This window comes from Mus caroli, chromosome X (assembly GCF_900094665.2).
Source record: "Mus caroli chromosome X, CAROLI_EIJ_v1.1, whole genome shotgun sequence".
In the NCBI taxonomy this organism is placed as follows: Eukaryota; Metazoa; Chordata; class Mammalia; order Rodentia; family Muridae; genus Mus; species Mus caroli.
Window position 1 is genome coordinate 44,402,044 of NC_034589.1, and position 11,469 is coordinate 44,413,512.

Genomic DNA, 11,469 nt, shown 5'->3' on the forward strand with positions numbered 1-11,469 from the left:
ATGCCAGGGCCAAAAGAATGGGAATGGGTGGGTAGGGAAGTGGGGGGCGCTATGGGGGACTTTTGGGATAACATTGGAAATGTAATTGAGGAAAATATGTAATAAAAATATTAAAAATTAAAAAAAAAGAATAAGCAGGTTCTCCTTTCCCTGCAAAACCTTCGGTAGCTAAACATATCTGGAGGTTTCTGAGGATTCTAAAAATCTAAGTTGGTGGAGGCTGGAGAGATAGGTCAGGGCTTAAGAGCACTGGCTTCTCTTCCAGAGGACCTGGGTTCCATTCTCAGTACCCACCTGACGGCTCACAGCCATCTGTAAACTTAAGTTCTCAGGGATTCAATGCCATCTTCTGGCTTCCAAGGAACACAAGTGCTGCACAGATATACATGCTAACAAAACATCTGTACTCATAAAATAATAAAAAGTAAATCCTGACTGGCCTCAAATTCTAAGGGAGTATCTTGATTCATTTCTCAAGTGCTGAGATTATGACACATCTATCAGAGGCCTAAGACTGTTTTCCTTTCTTTATTTGTTCCTTTCTTTATAAGATAGGGCTTCGGTCTGGAGAGATGGCTCAATGGTTAAGAGCACTGACTGCTCTTCCGAAGGTCCTGAGTTCAAATCCCAGCAACCACATAGTAGCTCACAACCATCCTTAATGAGATCTGATGCCCTCTTCTGGGGTATCTGAAGACAACTCAGTATACTTACATATAATAAATAAATAGATCTTTAAAAAATACGATAGGGCTTCTAATAGAAGAGAAAGTGGCAAAGAGCCTTGAACTTTGATACAGGGGGAAATTTCCTAAACAGAACTCCAATGCCTCATGCTCTAAAAATCAGGAATTGATAAGTGGAACCTCATGAAGCTGGAAAGCTTTTGTAAGGCAAAGGACATAGTCAGTAAGACAACTCAGCATCCTACAGATTGGGAAAAAATCTTCACTAATCCCACATCCCATAGAGGGCTAATATCCAAAATATATAAAGAACTCAAGAAGCTAATCACCAAAAAATCCCCCACAAACAACCCAATCAAAAAAATAGGATATAGAACTAAACCAATGATTCACAACTGAGGAATCTCAAATGGCTAAGAAGCACCTAAAGAAATGTTCAAAGTCCTTAGTGATAAGAGAAATGCAAATCAAAACAACCCTGAGATTCCGAAACTTTATACCAATCAGAATGGCTAAGATCAAAACCTCAGGTGACAACACATATTGGAGAGGATGTGGAGAAAGAGGAACAGTCCTCCATTGCTGGTAGAATTGCAAACTGGTACAACCACTCTGGAAATCAACTTGGAAGTTCCTCAGAAAATTAGAAATAGATTTATCTGAAGATCCAGCTATACCACTCTTGGGAGTGTACCCAAAAGATGCACTACCATGCCACAGGGGCACGTGTTTCACTATATTCATAGTGGTCTTATTTGTGATAGGCAGAATATGGAAACAACCTAGATGTCCCACAACAGGAAAATAGACATAGAAAATGTGATTCGTTTACACAATGGAATACTACTAAGCTATTAAGAACAAGGACATTCTGAGTTTTGCAGGCAAATGGATGGAACTAGAAAATATCCTGAGCGAGGTAACTCAGACCCAAATGGACATGCATGTCCGTTTTTATTAGTACTCACTAATAAGTGAATATTAGCCACAAAAAAGTACAGAATACCCAAGATACAGTCCACAGAACTCAACAAGTTCAGCAAAGTGAAGTGCCCAAGTGAGGATGCTTCAGTTCCACTTGGGAGGGAGAAGAAAGCAATCACAAGTTGGGAGGGAGGGAGGGATTTGGGAGGAAAAGTGGATGGGGGTGGGGCAGAGGAGAACCTGATCTGGTATTGGGTGAGGGAAAAGGACTGAAGCCCTGAGGGCCAGCAGAAAGAAAGGAAACAGGCAACCTCAGGAAGTCTGAGGTTGGGGAGGACTCTCCACAATGCACCAGAGACCTGGGAGGTGAGAGACTCTCAGGACTCAAAGGGAGAGACCTTAGAAGAAATGCCCTACAGTAGGGAGAGGGAACTTGCCCACCTCCAGCAGGAAGAAAGGACATCAAACGAGGAAGAGGGGCTCCTTCCCACACTCAGACCTCTGACCCATAATTGTTCCTGTCTGAAAGAACTGCAGTGATGGGAATGGAGTGGAGCCTGAGGAAAAGAAGGTTCAGTGACAGGCCCAAAGTGGGATCCAGCTCAAGGGGAGGTCCCAAGTCCTGACACTATTACTGAGGCTATGGAGCACTCACAAAAAGGGACCTAGCATGACTGCCCTTCAAGAGACCCAACAAGCAGCTGTTGCTGTCAGATGTAGATATTTGCACCCAACCAATGGACAGAAGCAGCTGTCCCCTGTTGTTGAATTAGGGAAAGGCTGAAAGATGCTGAAGATTAGGACAATCCTGTAGGAGGACCAGCAGACTCAATTAATCTGGACCCCCGAGATCTCTCAAACACTGGACCACCAAACAGGCAGCATACATCAGCTGATATGAGGCCCCCAACATGAGACCCAGAGAACTGCTGAGTCTGTGTTTATTTAGAGATGATGCTCCTAATCCTCAAGAGACTGGAGGCCCCAGGGAGTTGGGAAGTCAGGTGGGGTGGGGGTGGGGACATCCACTTGGAGACAGGGGATGGGGAGAAGGTAGGGGATGTGGAACAGTTGGCAGGTGGACTGGGTGGGGGGGGAATAAAATATGGAGTGTAAATAAATAAATAAATACATTTTTTAAAAAGATAGGACTTCATTTAGCCCATGTTGGCTCTGAACTTCTGATCTATTTGCCTCTACCTCCCAAGAAGCACAGCCTCTTTCCCCACAATTCTGTCCCTGGAAAGCTTCCGGGTAATGCCAATGATGCTGGTCCACAGGCCACACTGGGACTTGTAAGGAGCTAGTTCCAACCTCCTATCTGAGGTTCAAGTGCCAACATAGTGATTCCCCACCTTGGCATTGCCTGGACTTACTGTCCTGGGAGCTTTCACATAGGAACCTCTAAATTCCACTCTCAAACTCCTGAGTGAGAATCTCATGAAGTCTGCTCATCTACATTTTCTGTCAATGCATAGAATTCTATATGTATGAAAGAGAAACATAAAGGTTTTTTAATACAGAATAGTAACAGTACTATATATTTGAATTTGCTATTCAATTTCTTTTTTATTAGGTATTTTCTTCATTTACATTTCAAATGCTATCCCCAAAGCCCCCTATTACTCCCCCCCCCCCCGCTTCCCAACCCACCCACTCCCGCATCTACATTTTTAAGGTCCTCGGGTGAAGCTGGTGCAGCCAGCTTTGCCCATGAGTTGGCATTTGGGAACCACTGGCCTATATTGCATGCCTGCCAACTTACATGATTTTGCAGCTTCTGCCAAGCCATTCTAGAGAAAAGGGGCAGCAGCTTTGTCAAGGGGATGAACCATATCTGCAGCAAACACTGATCAAAGCTCTTACATTTAGGTCTTGGAACCATTTTAATTGTATATAATGTGTATTAGTTACAGTTCGCCTCAGTGTGACAAATGACCTAACAGAAGCAACTTAAGAGAGGAAAGACTTGTTTTGGCTTACTGTTCCTGAGGGTCACCGTTGATCATGGTAGCAAATGCAAAGTATAGTGACTCTGCAGAAGTGGGAGGACTGTGGCAGCATCTTCACCTGGCAGTGGACTGGGAGGCAAAGGGAAACAAGAAGCAGCTGAGATAATATACCTCCCATCCTCAACTCCCTCCTGCTAACTCTAGACTATCCAGAGCCTACGAAAGCAGTACCAACAACCAGGAGCAGGTGGTTTTAAAACCAAAAACAGTATTTTAGATTCAAATAAGAACAAGTTCTAAGGGATGGATCCAACTGCATGTTTTAAACATGAGGATATTCTGCTTTCTCAGCACCATTTATCTTTTTTTCCCACTAAGTGTTCTTAGTACCATTGTCAAAAAACAACCTAAACAGGTAAATAAAGGTCGCTTTCTGAGCACTTGGCTCCACCCCACTGATCTGTGTCTATTTTTCCCTCCAGTAACACAGATTTTGCTTTCATTAGTTATATAGTAAGTTTTGAAGTTGAAAAAAACAAACGGTGCCAATGAGGTGGCTTGGTAAGTAAAAGTGCTTACAACCAGCCTGAAAACCCAAGTTCAACTCTCAAACTTCAGATAGTGGAAGGAGGGAACACTCACATGTGCGCGCGCGCACACACACACACACACACACACACACACACACAGTAAATGTTAAGGGTTTTTGTTTTTTAATTGAGTCCTTCAATTTCAATTTCAATTCCGTTATTTTTCAAGGTTATTTTGGCTATTTGGAGTTCCCTGAAATTCCAAGTTAGGTGTTAAATGAATTTTTCTATTTACTTTTTAAAACTCATTGAAACTTTTGATATTTGTTCTCTTTAATTCATGTTTCTAACTGTCTCCGTTTGCTTCTCTCTTGCTGTGATAAACACTATGAGCCAAAGCAATTTGGGGAGGAAGGGGTTTATTTCAGCTTACAGTTTATAATCCATGATGAGAAGTCAGATCAGGAACTCAAGCAGGGCAGGAACCTGGAGGCAGGTATAGAAAGAAGCAGAGATTATAAAGGAATGCTCATTGGTGGCTTGCTCCCTGTGGCTTGCTCAGTTGCCCAGGACTGGCAACACGCACAGTAACCTAAACCCTTCTTTATCAAGCACCAATCAAGAAAATGCCCCACAGGCTTGCCCACAGACCAGTCTGATTGAGGCTTTTTCTCAACTGGAGTTCCCTCTTTCTGAGTGGCTGTAAGTTGACAGAAACTAACCAGCACATCTGCTAATACATAAAATAAAATTGGCACAAGTTAATAGAAAACTATGGGTGATGACATACATGGATAAACTGTGTGATGTATAAATCAGTGTACTTATAGCTTTCTGCTGAGCATGGCTGAGATGAGAATGGATGTAATCCCTAGCACTTGGGAGAGTAGGAAAGGAGGTTTTGTGCAAATTCAAAACCATCTTGGTCTGTATGGTGAGACACTAGCTCAGAGGCTGAAAACAATTTAAAGATTAAAAAATAATGTGCCATTATCCTTCAACACTTATTATCCTTTTGCAATGAAAGTTGACATTTAAATGGCCTTTTTTCTGAGTTTTTGAAATAGAAAATACATAATAGTTTCCTATGGTCACTCTTCTTTGCAGTAGAACAGCAGACCTTTTATTTTAACTACAATTAAGCACCCAGCACTTGCGCTTTCCCTATTCCACCTCCTCTGTATTCCCCTCATCTCTGGCAAACAATATTCTACTCTCAACTTTTTTGCAGTCATCTTTCTTGTCTAGAGAAAAATGGCATGTGTCCCAGGCTGGCCTCAGACTAGCTATGTAGCCAAAGATTACCTTCAATTTCTGGTCCTCCTGCCTCCACCACCAGAGTGCTAGTATTAAAGAATTGTGTGACCCTTTGATGAGATGCTGTGGATAGAGCCCAGGAGTTCTTCACTTGAGGCTGCATCCGCAGTCTGTCTACTCTGAACTTCCATATCAGCTTTATTAGATGTCACATATAAATGTGATTGGGTGCTATTTGTCCTCCCCGGCCTGGCTTATTTAATTTTCTCCAGTCACAATCTTGTTACAAATGACAAGATTACATTACTTTTACAAATGAATAGTATTCCATTATGTATATATGTAGCACACGTTTGAGACAGGATTTTGTGTAAACCAGACTGTTCTCAAATTTGAAATACCCCAGTCTCAGTCCCCTGAGTACTGGGTCTACAGGCATGTGCCAGTCATTGCAGCAGGCTTCCAATTTATCTTATTTACTTTTATTTATTTATTTTTTCTTATGTGATATGTGTGTATGGTATGCACTCATGTCTAGATGCATGCTAGTGTATGTTCAGGTGCATGTACACATACATGCTATGTTCATCTTTAATGCCTTTTGTTGCTGCTTTGCAGCTTTTAGGGGCTATGTTTGGTTTTTTTAGCTATAGCAAATGGAATTATATTCTTAATTCCTCTTCAGATATAAAAAATGTTTTTAAGTTTTTGGAATATAAAAGCACAGTGTTTTCTCCCTCATCACGACTTTCTTTTGTGGTTACCTAATTTTTATGCACCCATATTTTGAGAATATTCTTTACATGTTCTCTGTGGTAATTATGGGAACTACCGTAGAACAATATATAATAGTCTAACAACATAAAAATTGATTTTTACTCATATCCACTTAAGCTAAACTGCATACAAAACTCTACTTCTATATATCTCTGCCCTTTCATGTGTTTTGTGACCGAAACAAACAAATTATAATTATACATTATGTAGCATTAACTTAGATTTATAGCCATTTTCTGTATTTCTCTTTTAAACCTCCTAGAAAGTATGTTCACAACAAAATTTATTATAGTATTGGCTTTTATGTTCAGCTTCACTCATATTCTTAGGACATGGGAAGAATGAAATGACACTCCTGGCCAGAATATCACACAAATGGCCCCTGGCCCAGTACCAGATAGAGTCCCTGTTCACCTCTGAAATCCCATGGGCCATACTGCCAGTGTCCAAATTGTTCTCTGCCCAAATGCCACCAGAACAAAGCATTACATTTTCACTTACAGCATCCAGCCTAAAATTCCCCACTGTTCTACATTCCTCATACAAACTTATCCCAAAGTCCTCAGTACCATATAGACAGCTTTATCACTGCAATGGCCCGGTTTCTCAGAACCAATTTTGTCCGTTTCTTTTCTTATTGCAGTGATCAAATACTCTGACAACACCAACTTAAGGAAGGAAGGCTCCCTTTTAGCTCACAGTTTGAGGTCATGCTTTGTCACAGTAGGAAAGCCTAACTGATAGGAGCTTGAAACATCCAGAGTCAGGGACAAATGAATACAGATTTCTGACGAGTGCCTTTCTCATTTTTATACACTCAGGACCAGGGAATGTTCCTGCCCACAATTAAGACAGGTCTTTCCATATCAATTAATATAATCAAGTTAATCACCCATAAGCATGTCCAGAGGTTCATCTTTCAGGTTATTATATATTTTGTCAAGTTGACAACACTAACCATTATAACCGTGTATTTATCTTTATTGGAAATCCTTGTGGCTTTACGTGACTATGACGTAATCCCCTAGTATCCTTTATTTTCTTTTCCTTTTTTAAAAATTCACTTATTCTCCCTATTGTCCTTTATGAGGGAACTTATAGAGCCCACCTCCAGCAGGAAGACAGTACATCAAGTGAGGGATGGGGTTGCCATCCCACTGTCACATCTTTGACTCATAATTGTTCCTGTCTGAAAAAATTACAGGGATGGAAATGGAGAGGAGCCTGAGGAAAAGAAGGTCCAGTGACAGGCCCAAAGTGAGATCCAGCTCAAGGGGAGGTCCCAAGGCCTGACACTATTACTGAGGCTATGGAGTGCTCATAAAAAGGGACCTATCATGACTGCCCTATAAAAGACCCAAAAGGCAGCTGAAAGAGTCAGATGCAGATATTTGCACCCAACCAATGAACAGAGGCAGCTGACCCCTGTTGTTGAATTTGGGAAAGGCTGAAAGAAGCTGTGGAGGAGGGTGACCCTGTAGGAGGACCAGCATTCTCAATTAATCTGGGCCCCTAAGGTCTCTCAAACACTGGACCACCAAAAAGACAGCATACACAAGCTGATATGAGGTCACCAACACACATACAGTAGAGGACTTCTGGGTCTGTGTTCATTCAGACATGATACAGCTTAGATGTCAGGTGGGGTGGGGGATGGAGGTATCCACATGGAGATGGGGTGGGGTGGGGAGGAGGTGTGGGATGTGGAGCAGAGAGAGATCAGGAAATGGAATATGGAGTGTAAGAAATAAATTAAAAATAAAATAAATTTTAAAAAAATTCATTTATTCACTTTACAGCCCAATATCAGCCCTTCTTCTCCTCCTAGTACCCCCTCGTGCAAGTTCTCCCCCCATTCCACCTTCCCCTTGTGGAAGTCCCCTCTGAGTGTCACCACCATACTGACACCCCCACCTCCTACTTCTGCACATCAAGTTGACACAGGACTAGGCACATCTTCTCCCACTGAGGCCAGATGAGTCAGTCCGTTTAGGTGTGTAGGATCCACAGACAGGCAGGCAGCAGGCTCAGGGACAGCCCCTGCTCCAGTTGTTGGTGTACTCACATGAAGACCAAGCTGTTCATCTGTTACATACGTGCAGGGGCCTAGGTCCAGTCCAAGCCTACTCTGGTTGGTGATTCAGTCTCTGAGAATCCCCAAAGGTCCTGGTTAGTTGATTCTGTTGGCCTTTCTGTGGAGTCTCTGTCCTCTTCGAGTCCCTCAATCCTTCTCCCAACACTAGGTAAGATGTTCAAAGCTCCACCTAATGCGTGACTGTGGGTTTCTTCATCTCTTTCCATTGGCTGTTGGATGGAGCCTCACAGAGGACAGTTATGCTAGGCTCCTGTGTGCAAGCATAATAGAGTATCATTAACAGTGTCAGAGATTGGTTCTTGCCCACGGGATGGCTCTCAATTTGGGTTAGTCATTGGTTGGTTATTCCCTCTGTCTCTGCTCTATCTTTGTCCCTGCGTATCACATAGGCAGGACACAGTTTGGACTGAAGTTTTTTTCAGTGGGTTGCTATCCTTATCCCTCCACTAGGAGTCCTGCCTAGCTACAGGAAGTGGCCACTTCAGGATCCATATCACCCACTGCTAGGAGTCTCAGCTAGAGTTACCCTCATAAACCCTCTGGGGCCTTTCCCCATCCCAGGTCTTTGGCAACCTGGAGTCCCTTTCACATGTCTTGAAGGTTAAGTCTACAGGCAATAAATTCCATTTGCTATTGCTTATCTGGGAATGTATGTACCCTTCATTGATTTTTTTCCCCTTTGTTTTGGGGTATGTGAATTGAGAAAGTCCCTCTTCATAGTTCCTTTTCTGTTTACCTCTCTGTTTATACAGGCCAGCTTGAACTCATGTCAGTCTTCTTGCCTCAGACTCCAGGATCCCAGCGTTAAAGTCATGCACAACCATACTTAGCTTTCCTTAAGTAATAATATATCAACAAGGAGATGGAGTAAAATTCTACAGGCCTACATTCTTCACAGACTCTATGATAGATACTAAAGTATTTCTGATTGGTTTTATATTTCTTATAATGTAGATCAATTGATCATGAAAAATCCTCCAAAGGGGCATTGGAACATGGTTCAGTGTGGGAAAGGTGAACTGTGCACAGACAGCCTGGTCTGTAGGAGCACAGGCCTGGAACCCAGGAGACCTGGTGGGCAGTGACTTCTGCCTTCATGGGAAGGTTGGAGTTCAGCCCCGCCTCCTGGGCCCCTGGCTCCTGTCGCAGCTACAGTCTCCCACAGCCCCCTGCAGAGAGGTGTGTGGCCATAAGTCACACAGGCAATGAAATGCCCCAAGCTCCTGGTATTCTGTCTGGACTCCACCCCCACAGTTACCTGGCAACAATCAGGTATGCTCCTCCCCACAGTTACCTAGCAACTGCCAGGTAGCCCCAGCCCACTACAAAAGGAGCTGCTTGCTCCCTCCTCACTCTCTTACCTCTTATTCGCTTGCTCCCTTGCTCCCCGACTCTTAGATCTCCAACTCCTTTCAGCATTGTTAGCTGCAATACACTTCTTCCTTTGGGCTGTTTTCACTCCATTAGCATCTATCTCATGGCTCTAGCATCTCCAGAATCTTGGGTCTCCAACACAATCCAGGCATCACTTTTACAACTTCACACAATAGATTCTCTAGACTTCCTTGCAAGGACACCGTTGCCACATGCCCGGCTGCAGTCGTTTTTCTTAGTTGTGGAGGGAGATTCCATAATTCCTTCCTTCTAATCTTGACTTTAAAGCCAGAACCATGTGACTGAAGCTGCCAGGTTCTGCTGCTTGCTGGAACTGGAACATGGCCCCTCTTTCCAATTGCATCTTCACCAGCTTTCTGTTTTCCATGGTTTCCTTCACTGCTTATGCTTGGCTGTCCTGAAACTATCTCTGTGGACCAGGCTGGCCTTGAATTTGGAGATCTGCCTGACTCTACCTCCATAGTTCTGAAATTAAAGGCATGTAAAACGATACCCGGCCCTATATATTTTTTTAAAAATCCTTTTCATAACAGGGTCAGATCTTGCCCTGAGGTCACCACTCTCTTTATTCCATTTGACACCACTCCCATTATCTATTTCATATTAAACTTTTCTTTAATCAGTTTGTCTCTTTGAACACAGGACTTAGCATTCCACTTCCTGGTGCTCCCTTTCTCCTCAAATGCTACATACATTTTCCACTTTTCCATGCTCAGGTCACTCATTTTTATGATAGATCTGCCTAAGAGTGAACACCAATAACCACACGCCAGAGTCCTTACTAGGCTGTTTGCACATTTCCTCTGCCAATGCAAATAATCTAAAACTCTTCAATTCGGCTTCAGGAAGACATTTCTAACAGTAAAGAAGTAAAGCAGCCACATTATTTACCAAAGCATCACCAAGAATGGTCTCTAGGGCACATACTAACATTCTTTTCCTCTGAATCATGTGAGCCAGGCCCCCACAGTTCAAATCACCCTCACCACCACCACCACCACCACCACCACCACTGTCTTTTGTGTTCCTAGTAGTATGCCCCGTTAAGCAGCTCTTAATGCATTCCACTGCTTTCCTAACCCAAAGTTCCAAAGTCCACATTCCTCCAAACAAAAACATGACTGGCCTATCACATCAATACCTGACCCCTGGTACCAATTTCTATCTTAGTTAGCGTATCTGTTGCTGTGAAGAGACATCATGACTACAGCAATTCTTATAAAGGAAAACATTTCATTGGAGCTGACTTCCAGTTCAGATGTTTAGTCCATTATCATCACAACAGGAAATATGGTGATGTGCAAGGAGACATGGTACTAGAAACATAGGTGAGAGTTGTACATCTGTATTGGAAGGCAGCAAGAAGACACATTGTCACAGTGGACCTGGCTTGAATGTATGAGATATCAAAATCTGTCCCCAGTGACACACTTCCTCCAATAAGACCACACCTACTCCAACAGGGCCACACCTCCTAGCAGGGCCACTTTCTATGAGCCAAGCATGAGCAATTCCTACTGAAAACATCACAACACTAAACAAAGAAACACGTTTAATTTTTTTAAAATAAGAAGAAAAAATATAAAGTAAGATAGGTTGTTTCAGATGTAAAACCACAGGATCTAAGGAGTGAGAGGAACCTTAGAGATTTAAACAAGTAAAGCACTCAAATAAAGTCAAGTATCTATTATTTATCCTCCTTTTAAAAATACCATCTTAAGAGAACCCTGAACATTAAACATACAGCACAGCATGCATCCTTGTTCAAGCACGCCAAAAATAGTCTAAATAGATAGTTCGTGGCTTTTTGCCAGGATCTTGTCTTCTTATTTTTTTTTTTTTTTTTTTTTTTT